At 35.9% G+C, this 11,107-nt stretch overlaps 1 protein-coding gene across 1 annotated transcript in view; it reads right to left on the minus strand.

Annotated features, from left to right (window-relative positions):
* Positions 1–11,107, minus strand: part of smyd3 (SET and MYND domain containing 3) — a 1,145,948-nt gene that overhangs the window by 509,757 nt on the left and 625,084 nt on the right. The window lies entirely within an intron of this gene.

An 11,107-nucleotide genomic window follows, 5' to 3' on the forward strand; every position in this document is an offset into this window, starting at 1 on the left:
GTGGGGCTGACGCTAAAGTAGTTGCAGCCTTTCACGATTGAGTGTTGTTTGCTTGGGTTTCTGCTCTGCTTGTTTTTAATTGTCATTATTAAGATTCAATGAAGGGAGCAAACTGCACAGAGAAAGGGTGAAATATAATAAAAAGAGAGTTAAGCATTTAAATCCATAGCAAAAACAGAAATATTTCTAAGTTTCTGATAAATGTAAAAATCATGCTGCTGTGCTTTTCTGAATGTAGAGTAAAAGATAAATAATACCAGCTAATTAAATGAGATCAGTGCTATCAGGTGTTGTCACTGATTAGGAATCTGGTTGGAACAAAAACCTGCAGCCACAGGGGTCCCCCAGGGCCAGGTTTGAGAACCCCTGTGTTAACAAATGGCACATACTGTATTGTTGAACCTATTGACAGGTTTTTGCTGTCTTGCTGTCTTATTCACTAAAGAATGTTCATTTTTTACTTTAAATAGTCAAGAATTATTTTGGGTCACTTTTTGGGTCACATATGCTTCACTCACCCACCCCCAGGTTTGGTTAACCGGATATACAATTTAAAGAGGTTGTTATTTTCATTTCATTCATTTTTATTTCTTGATATTTGCCAGTAATAAAGCTGTAGTGAATGAGTTATTCCCCCTGCCCCCCCGGGGCGCGCTACATGCCAGCCACTTCACGTCTCTGCCTCTCGCGTTGTGAAGAGAGGGGCTATACGCATGCTAAGGAGATACAGTCGTGCCTCCAAAACCCCCTCTTAAACGGTGATATAATGGGAAATAAATACATTTTTTTACCTCCTCTATGCTTGATCAGCTGGCTTGCTGCTGCTGCTTGTGCCGTGCTGCGTGATCTGCACGTCGCACAGTGCATCGAACATTTAAAAGCTTGTACAGCAGCTGTCATTTTGTCTCATTTCCTTGCCTCGTGGGACATTAAAGTGTCTCTGAGAAAATCACGCCTTGACCCAAGATTTTTTTTATTATAATAAGATTTTTTAAAAATATTTTTATTGATTTTAATTAGAAACAGATAACATTCCATACAGTTAAGACAAAATTTAACAAATCAAAACAAAACAAAATTCAACCCCCACCCAAGAGAAAAAGAGGAGCAAGCAACTGCAGCTTCTCTATAAAATGAACAAGAAAAGAACTGTATCCTTTTCCCCAAAATGGGCGCTTATTCTAAAATGTTATTGATTAAATTCTGCCATATTTAAAAAATATGTAAGAATTTGATTTTTTCCAATTTCCAAATAGTATAGAACATCGGTTACCCATTGACGCATTGTTCCCAAACACTCACAACAGCATATGTTTCATGACAGTCTTCTTATTCTTTATACTCATGGCCTGTGTGCCTGTGTCTTTTTTTTTTTGCAAGAGAATTACTTTCAAAACAATTCATATTCCAGTAACATAGAATATATATTATAAACAATGCCTAAATTTGCCTAAATATTGGATATCATTGGTCTCTAATGATATAACTTGAGATGATTAAAAAATAGCGTGTTCCAATTTAATAAAGATCCTTTGTGAAAGTGTTATATCTGAACATTTTTGTGGTTTAAAATGGCCCAACACCAGCAATACAATAAGTGCACTAATAGTTTTATAAGTAAAGGGCCTCATTGAGGTATGTGCGGATAGAATTTCATTATGAACTCCAAAATCACAGCTTTCTTTTATAAAACCAATAGTTTCAATTCGTGTTCAGCTGCCAGTTGGAGTTCACACATTAATGTCAACTAGAATAATAGCTTTTGATTGTGAGATGTCTTTCTTAGGATATAGCCTTCAAGACAATGAACATCATTAACTTCATTTTTAAATGAATGCATCCTGCTTTTTAGTTTAAAGATGAACTATTTTGGCAGCACTCTTAGAGATCTTGCTCTTAAAGAATCAGCTCTATAAAGTTCACTATTTTAAATGTACATAGGATAAAGAAAAAACAATCTAATTTTAAAATGTTCTTACAGCTGCAGGGGAGCATGGTGACAGAGTGGGTAGACCTGAAGTCTAACCATCTCAAGGATCAAGGTTTTATTCTCTTAGTGTTTCTTTATTTTTTCAGATTTCTACCTGCAGCACAAAGATGTGTCAAACAACTTAATAGCCAACTACAAGATGGCCCGGAGTAATTGTTGGCTGTGCATATTAGGACCTTGAAATAGACTGGTGTCCTGTGCAAGGTTGGTTCCTGCCTTAGAGTCAATGCTGCTGGGACAGCCTCCAGCTCCTGCAATCCTAAAATTGAAGTGGATGAGTAGGAATCCCCAATTCAACTGACCAGCATGATTTTGGGGGGTGTTGGACCAAGTCAAATTGTCAAGATGCCTTAAAAATAAAGAATGTATGTTCAAATAGTAGAGGAGTGATAATTAAGTAATAAAACAATTAAGCAGCCAACAAGTCTTAGTTATAAAAACAAGGCAGAGTCAGAAACCAGGAAGTGAAAATGATTTTCAAAACATAAACCAAAAGTAAAGGTCTATGCTATCAAGAACTGAAGGTCTTAACCAAAGTCCATTTAAGAATATCCAAAGGTTGGAGAACTGCACTAGACACTGCCATCTTATATAGGAGGGGAATGAAAACGTAATTCATCACATGACCTCAGTGTCACGAGTCCAATAATGACCATAAATAATATGGCTACAGCTATGCAGAAATTATCACAAAATGGCCGCAGCAAACAGGACAAAAACAGCAAAAATCAATAATATAATAATATTAAAATCTAAAACTAAATAATGCTACAAAATTGTCCATGAGAAAAGAACATGCAAAAATATTAAAAGCCCACACAGACATATGGAGAACTTGCAAAAAATACACAGACAATGTATTGCTGGATCCGTACAGAACTTTGGTACTGTATTACTGGACTAGAAATATGTGTATTGTTATAGTTATAGTTATTTAAACAATAGGGAAACTATAACTGAATAGAGTTCTGCAGCATTAATAAAGAATAGAATAAGGGACTGACACCTGGGCTCAAGGTCACTACGGTATGGGCAGCCCAAAAAGAAAGTCAGCATCACACCTAATGCTTTAAAAATTACATTTCCTAGCATTTAAATAAAGCTGATGTCTCTGATGGTGCCCAGTAACCACCAGAAGTGTTAGCAAAAACAAAAGGAAAAAAATGTGAAGGTTATTTCCATGCAAAAGAAAATACATAGGTTATAAGCACATGTTATGGGGCCAAAATATTCTTGCTCTAACACTCCTTTTTTATTTTTTATGCCGTGGAAATAACCTTTACTTAATTTTTCTTTTCTTACTTTCTTTCCTTTTCTAAGTAAGACCATCATTACAAAAAAGGTATCACAAGGATTTAGAAAATGGTGTTACTGGCTTTCACATACATTATTAAAATAATGTCCTTTAAACAAATATGCAGAGGAAGTGGTTGCAGTCTCCTTCAAGCATGTAGGAATGTGGTACCACTTGACACAAATTCCTTTGCACCTTTCCTAATCCTTTTCTTTATTTCATCTGACTATGAAAGAAGCAGGTTTAAAATGAATCTACAAAAAGAAAAAAAAAATCCCAGCAGGATTTTCCGCTTCCAGAAATAACCTTATCACTCAACTCATATTAATTAGATTTCAGAAGTATGAGTGAAGCAGGTTCACTTTTTGTTTAAAATTCAAAACACTGTGATAAAGTGAGAAAATGTGAATTCTGTAACTACAGTGACTGAAGTCTCAAAGTGACATTAAAAGAAATAAAGTGCCTTTTTTGTTAAGTATTCAAATAATAAGATAACAATTAAAATTAAATATATCCATAACATTCTCAAACTCACTGAATCCTGTCATAGCCTATCTGAGCAGCACTGTGTCCCAAGCAGGAAATAGCCCTGGTAAGGATACCAGTCCATGGCAAATTAAAGAAAAGAGAGCAAGAGAAATTGTTGTTTCATTTGCTTTATATCTTATGTTGTTTTCAGCTTAGGTGTTTGAGGGGCGTATCAACTAGTAAGTGCTTTAGGGTTCAGTTATACTGCTGTACTGAGAGAATGGAGATCACTTTGGCTTCTCTCCTTGTCAAATATATTGCACATGATCTGCATATTCAGTCAACCTTGAGATCTTCCTTGGGTGAGGACCTGCTTGAGAAGAAATTAGGGGCAGAGGCATCACCAGAATGGCACAGAGTTGGGTTAAGTATTACAGACAGCCTCTGTATGTGTGCTGTGTACCTAGAAAGGCATTACACCATGATACCACCATATGGGGCAAAAAGGGAGTTTAAGGCTGGGTGCAGGTTTGTGATTTTCCATGCCAAGGTGCCTGGTCAAGGCCCTGGAGACAAAACACTGGAAGTGGCAAGTCATTCTTTTAGGTAATGGACAAACTGTTGAAGAAGGGAACATGTGGGACAGTGCTGTACCTGTAAGTGAGCAGGCAGGAGGGGGAGCTGATCTTTAGACCTTAACCTTTAAGAGCGACGGAAGACTCAACAGTGCAAGGACACTTAACACTACTACAGCAAGTTCTAGCTTGGTGTTTATGAAGCAAATGGAATGGTTTTCTTGACCTAAAAGATGAATCCCAGTCCAGGCTAGAGGTGCAAACTCTGTGACAGGTGCCTATTTAGTGCAAAGTTGGGAGGGGAGTGGGACAAACAAGCAGGGAGAAGAGAAGATAAGACTTGATTACAGACTGGAGGCAATAAGGAGGTAACTTTTGTGTACTGTGTGGGGAGCAAGTGCATGAGCCACCCCACCTGTCCTACCATGAATGGTAAAAGGCAGAGAGGAGATGCTTCTTTATGGACCAGGAAATGGAAGAGTCAAAAACTACACAAAATCTACAGAATATGCTCAGCCCAGTACGGTGTTAGAGGAGCCATCGCCTGTCCAGTCAGTAACAGACATAAGATACGAACTATTAAAATATGTGACAGCTATGAAACAAAAATACAAAATAGCCAAAAATATTGGTTTGCATGTTCATTACTGTTACATATACAAAGTACAATGAAATTCTTCACTTGCTTCTACTATTTAACATGCAACATGTCGCCATTCTCCGGTGCCATAATCTTAGCTAGAAAATGCTGTGTTTTTCTGGTCTCAGAACACAGTTTAACACACTACCACAAGGACAAGTGCTAATTTACCAGACTGTTTAAAATGCTTCATTAACAGGTTTACTTAACTGACTCCATAAAAGTGCTTGCCATCTCTGTGATTATAAAGTGTTCTCAAGGATGGATGGATGGATGGATGAACAGACTTCTGACTGTGCTAAGACATTTTAACTAAATAATTAATTTTGAACATGCTGGTGCACATGGAACAAGTTGGGAGCTCAATTATGTGTTTTTGCAGTATGGCAGGCGAAAAAGACTGTGCTATACTGTAGTATATGAATCTATACATAGAGTATAAATGACAGAATTTTTGTAAAATAAATTTATTTCTTAAAGGCATGGAAAAGAGATGATTCATTCACCATATACAGTAACTGGACTGGCTTATTCCTTATTGCAGCTTTTTATGTAGGCACATCCTCAGATTTATGATCTCATTATTAGAATTTGATTAGGTGGTTAAGCACAGTGAGATCAGTTGTGCTGCAATGCAATTTAACATTTACCTTCAGGCTCTGCCTGCTTACCTACCCATTTACTGTATTCTTTCACCTAGCCCAGAGTCTCATCCCCTGGAAGGTTGTGGTTGCTACTAATTTTTTTTTGTCTCACTTCAATTTCTGATCAAAAAAGAAACTGAGCTTCTCAAATGACATTTTTACGTAAAGGGTCTTTATACTTTTCTGTTTCCAAATCCTACAGGTGAGTTTTTAACAGGAATGTCAAACACAGCTCCTCGAGGTTCAGAGAGTATGTAAGATTGTTAAAAGAGGTAGGCTTTTTCCTCTCTTTAATTAAATTACATGATTAATTAAGTCTCAGTTTCCCTGATTACACCATCATTTCTACATACCCTTTTTGATGGATGCAGAAATGATTGCCACCTTTCAACATGTACTTAATTTCATGATTATGTGCTCTCTTATTATAAATGCTCAAGAGTAGGAGCTATCTTTAAAGTTGTGTCCCTCCTTGGTTAAAGGTGACTTTTTAAATTGTGCTAAAATTATTCTGGAAAGCTAATCAAGTTTTGTAGACGAGAGGCAGGAGAATATAGCACCATAAAAAGGAATCATAAGTGGCATTTAAGCATAATGGAGCAACTCACTTAGCAAGAACATGGGATAGCATACTGATGTGCCTGCTTAAGTGAAACTTGTAAAAACATCGTAATTAAACAAAACACCACAGGCTATTTTTAAACTCGAGCATCGAGCTCTGAAACAAAGTAGCCTAATTAAGTGAGGATTTCAGTTTGATGATAGAATTAGCCTGTGATTCAAAGTTTAATTTTGACCCTTCAGGAGCTGAGTTTGTGATCCCTGCTTTAGTCCTTCATTTCCTCTCCTTGGTTCTCTACTCTTAAGTACTGTATGTTCTTAATGAAACTGGCGTATGATGCATGCTCAGGGAAGTAAGGAAGGGTAGAGGGAATAAAAATAGGTAGCTGTTTTTATTTATTTTTCCTCAAAGAACTCTGTAAAATAGAGAAGCAACTCATATGGCATAACTAGCTCTCCACTCCACATGCGGTCTCCATAAATATGTTCCAAGGAGTGGTAGTAGACCCCAATCTCTTCTCTATACATTGGTGCCTTCATCTTATCTTTTTTTAATTTTAAGATTTCAGCCCAAATCTCCATCTGCCTCTCTGGCATCTCTTTGTGAGTGAATGAACATCATCATAAACATCTCTTTTAAACCGATATTTTGCACCTGCCTTCTGCTTCTCCTTCCACAGATCTTACTCTAAACTAAAGGTTCTTAACTTTTTCCAAAGCTGGCACCTCCTTGATTCTTTAAATTTACTCTTTCAACCCCATGGCAAATTGCACTCTTTTTTTATTTAGGGTGTTTTAAAGACCTTTTAAATCATAACCTTCGAGATATATATTTGTACTCATGATTCTATACAACTATACTTTCTCTCAGATCAAATAGTAATAACTTAGCTGAGTAGCTTAGATGAAACAGGACACTCTAGATATGTAAGACGTGAAAACTGAATAGTGCCCACAGATAATTAAAAAAATAAATAAACAAGCGGAGGAGGTAGAAGTCCAAGTATGTGGGCACCTCTTCGACAAGCACAGTGGAGCTGCTGCCCCAACTGCTCTGGGAGGTTCATTCAGAAAAAAATTGCAATGAGGCAATGCAAATCTATTAACTTTACAGAAGAGACATAGCAAGATCCCTGTCATCCTGCACACTTTTTAATGTCATTAAAATATAATTAATATTTAATTAGTCAGTAAGTCAGTCATAGAATTGCAGTCTATAATTTCATTTCTGCTAAAGTCCCACTTCACTGGTTGCATCACATCTGGGTAAGAATCTGTTCGGCTTATGAACATAAAGCACTGCAGATGGCGGTGAAGGTGGCACAGAATATTACAAACACTGAGCTTCCTTCTCTTCAGGACATACACCACACTCACACACAATACTCACTGCCTTAGAAAGGCAAACGGTATTGTTAAAGACCTTAGTCATCAGGCTCAGCTGCTTTTCCTCACTCTTACCTTTTGATAAACAGTACAGGACCACTAGTACTTGCACTGGTACATTCATTTTAAGGACAGTTTCTACCCACAAGTCGTTACGTTACTGAACAGTCAGTATAAAAATTGTAAGATAACTATTAGGAAACACTTACTATATATACAGTAAATATATATATTTATATATATATATATATATGGGCATGTGTGTTTGTGTTTATTTACTGTATATGATCACAAAAAATATAATGCATATATTGTACATAAAGTAATTTAGATGTATATGCTGTAATACTTTTTATTATATGTATCTGGGTGTTTCTTGTTAGTATCGTATTATTGTCACTGTTTTTGGGAAAGATATAAGTAAGAATTTCATTGTACTACAGATACACATATAAAATTAACTTGAAAATGATGTTGAACTTAATACCATTAGAAAAGCATTATCATCCCTTTTGCATTATGCCCCCTAGGTTAAGAGCCACTGCTCTAAGCTTTGTACTTCGCCAGTATAACCAGGCACAAACCCTTATTCAACACATTTTCTCACAGACCCAGTCATTTTATTTGTTACTGCTAAAAATTCGCATTTCATGACAGTTCTTATCCTCAATCCACATTTTCTAATTTGTTTACATTTATGTTAAAAAAAAAAATTTTTTAGGCATCTATGACAATCAATAATATTGTTAGGTCATCTGCCCGCTCAAAATTTGTCAGATCATTGTACAATCCCCCCAGCAGGCTGCAAAAGCCTCTCTCTATACCTCTGTCTCATATTTTATACAATGATTATAAGCAAATAACCCGAAGAGTACAAGTTAAAACTTTTGAATTCCATTCAAAAATATGACACCCACCCACTAATATACAAAATAATAACATGCTGAATATAACTACATATGCATTTAAAAAATATTCAATACATTCAAAAATACCAAACACTGAGCACAATAATTAGAAGATTAGACCTCTGTGTGTACTAAATGTGTTAAATGTACAGAAAAATAAACCAAAATTTAAAAAGCAATTAAGCATACAATAGTATGTTTATATGTTTAAAAATATTTTTTCAAATGAATCATAGCTTTTAAAGTTTAGCCATTCCTGCTTTGATATGTATCCATCCATCCATTATCCAACCCGCTATATCCTAACTACAGGGTCACGAGGGTCTGCTGGAGCCAATCCCAGCCAACACAGGGCGCAAGGCAGGAAACAAACCCCAGGCAAGGCGCCAGCCCACCACAGGGCAGGCACACACACACACACACACACACACACACACACACCCCAAGCACACACTAGGGACAATTTAGAATCGTCAATGTACCTAACCTGCATGTCTTTGGACTGTGGGAGGAAACCTACGCAGACACGGTGAGAACATGCAAACTCCACGCAGGGAGGACCCGGGAAGCGAACTCGGGTCTCCTAACTGCGAGGCAGCATCGCTACCACTGTGCCACCGTGCCGCCCCCGCTTTGATATATAGTATACCGTAAACAATGAGCACTGTATAGGATGGTCAGCACATATAATAATGTTGTTCTTTTTATATACAACACCAGTATACTGTACAACATGTCAATGTGTCAAAAAGGAAATGTCACCAATAACAAAGGCTTCATAATATATCTTTCTTCATCAATTACAGACTTTTTTTACTCTATTTTCTCCTGCAGAATAAATACAGTCCTGCTCTAAATGTACAATGCTATAAAGTGTTGCTCCAGTGAAAGCAAAAAAATGCACCTTTTGTTCCATTATATTAGATTGTATTTCCCAGACTCTCCCCATTCAAGAAAATTATATTTAAATTAATTTAAACGTATAACAATTCTATTACTACATACGAAAGTCCAACACTGTTTGTTTACTTGAGATGCTCTGTAAGTGCCCATAAGTGTATATAACAGTTGCACTCCAACAGGACAATCTGCTACCTCTTTAATAACCGAGCTGGCAAAACAAAACATATTGCAAAGTTTTACATATGTGGTCCTATTATTCCAACAACAAACAAAGTAACATACCATTTTAATGATAACATTACTAATAATTTCTATATTGACTTCAGTATATGTTATTTTTCAGTACTTCCAATTTACTGCTTAATGGATTGATATCTCCATAAATGAGATTCTCAGTTTTTACTCTATTAAGAATGGACTATCCAATTTTGTCCCTTAAACATATGGCCCCAAACCTGAATTAAGCAGATTCAGGAAATAGATGGATGGATGGATAATGCTGTGATGCTCAATTTCAAAATGTTATCCCATCTGTCCAAAAAGACTGCTTGTAATTTGTAAATACTTTGATAATGCTTCTCTAATGAAGAATTAGGAATACATGTTTTAAACTTTCATATGTATAATGTGGACACTTCAAGTATTAAATCATGACCAATTTTCAACAAAAACAAAGCATTCTACTATAATGAAAACATTTTATGTTTTCTACTTATAAATTCATGTTATTCTTACTTACAGAGTTCCACAGAGAATATGTTTATTCTGATAACAAGAGATGAAAAGCATGAACTTGTCCTGGATGGACTACCAGTGTGTTGCAGGGCCTACTGTATACTTGCATGTACCCTCAATTCAGGTTTAGTGCAAAGATTTGGAATGAGGGAAGAAACAAATTGGAGAAGAAACACCAAGAGAATGTACAAATTCCATATATATGGTGACTGGACCACAAACTGAGCCCCGGGTTACTGGAGTTGTGAGACTACAGTCTGCACTAATGTACCAACATGCTGCCTGCTCTGGCGGGCAACATGAAATACTGAAGTCCTTGATTCAAAATTACTTCAGTTTCTTTGAAATATAGTATAAATAGTTATATCTTTACTTGTATAAGATGTCAGCTAGCCACAAAGGAAATTAAAAACATACCATCCAAATATCCATAAAAATGTAATATAAATAAAATATATTCAGATTTGGCTTTACATGGGCATTCTGTATAGCTTTACAACTTAGTCCTTTAAAAGAAAATGTCAAGAAACTATTATTGACATAGAGGAAAAATTTGTTTTTCTTTTTACATACAGTATAAGAAGTATACAAGAAATCTTTCAAATAAAACACAAGTAATAAATGTGTTGTATGCTTTAAAGTTAAGAATGTAAATACAGCAGAAGCAGAATCTCTGCCACCCTCTGCTGGCTATGTCTACATCCCCACAGCTTCATGTGTTGTTTCCCACCAACTTTAGTCTCTAACAATATTTCTGTTTCAAAGAAATGGAAATGGGATTTGAACATACAACACCAATATAAAACTTGTTGGTCAAACTGCCATATATAAAATATTGCTAATAATTACATTATTTGGATATTAATTAAGGATAATCAAAGTGCATAAACCATATAGCTTAAGGATGAATATCTGGTTGCTTACACAACATTTACATTAACATAATACACAATTAACCTAAGAATACAAAACACAGACACTATTTATAACTGGCATGTAAAAT

Source organism: Polypterus senegalus, chromosome 3, assembly GCF_016835505.1.
Source record: "Polypterus senegalus isolate Bchr_013 chromosome 3, ASM1683550v1, whole genome shotgun sequence".
Lineage (NCBI taxonomy): Eukaryota > Metazoa > Chordata > Cladistia > Polypteriformes > Polypteridae > Polypterus > Polypterus senegalus.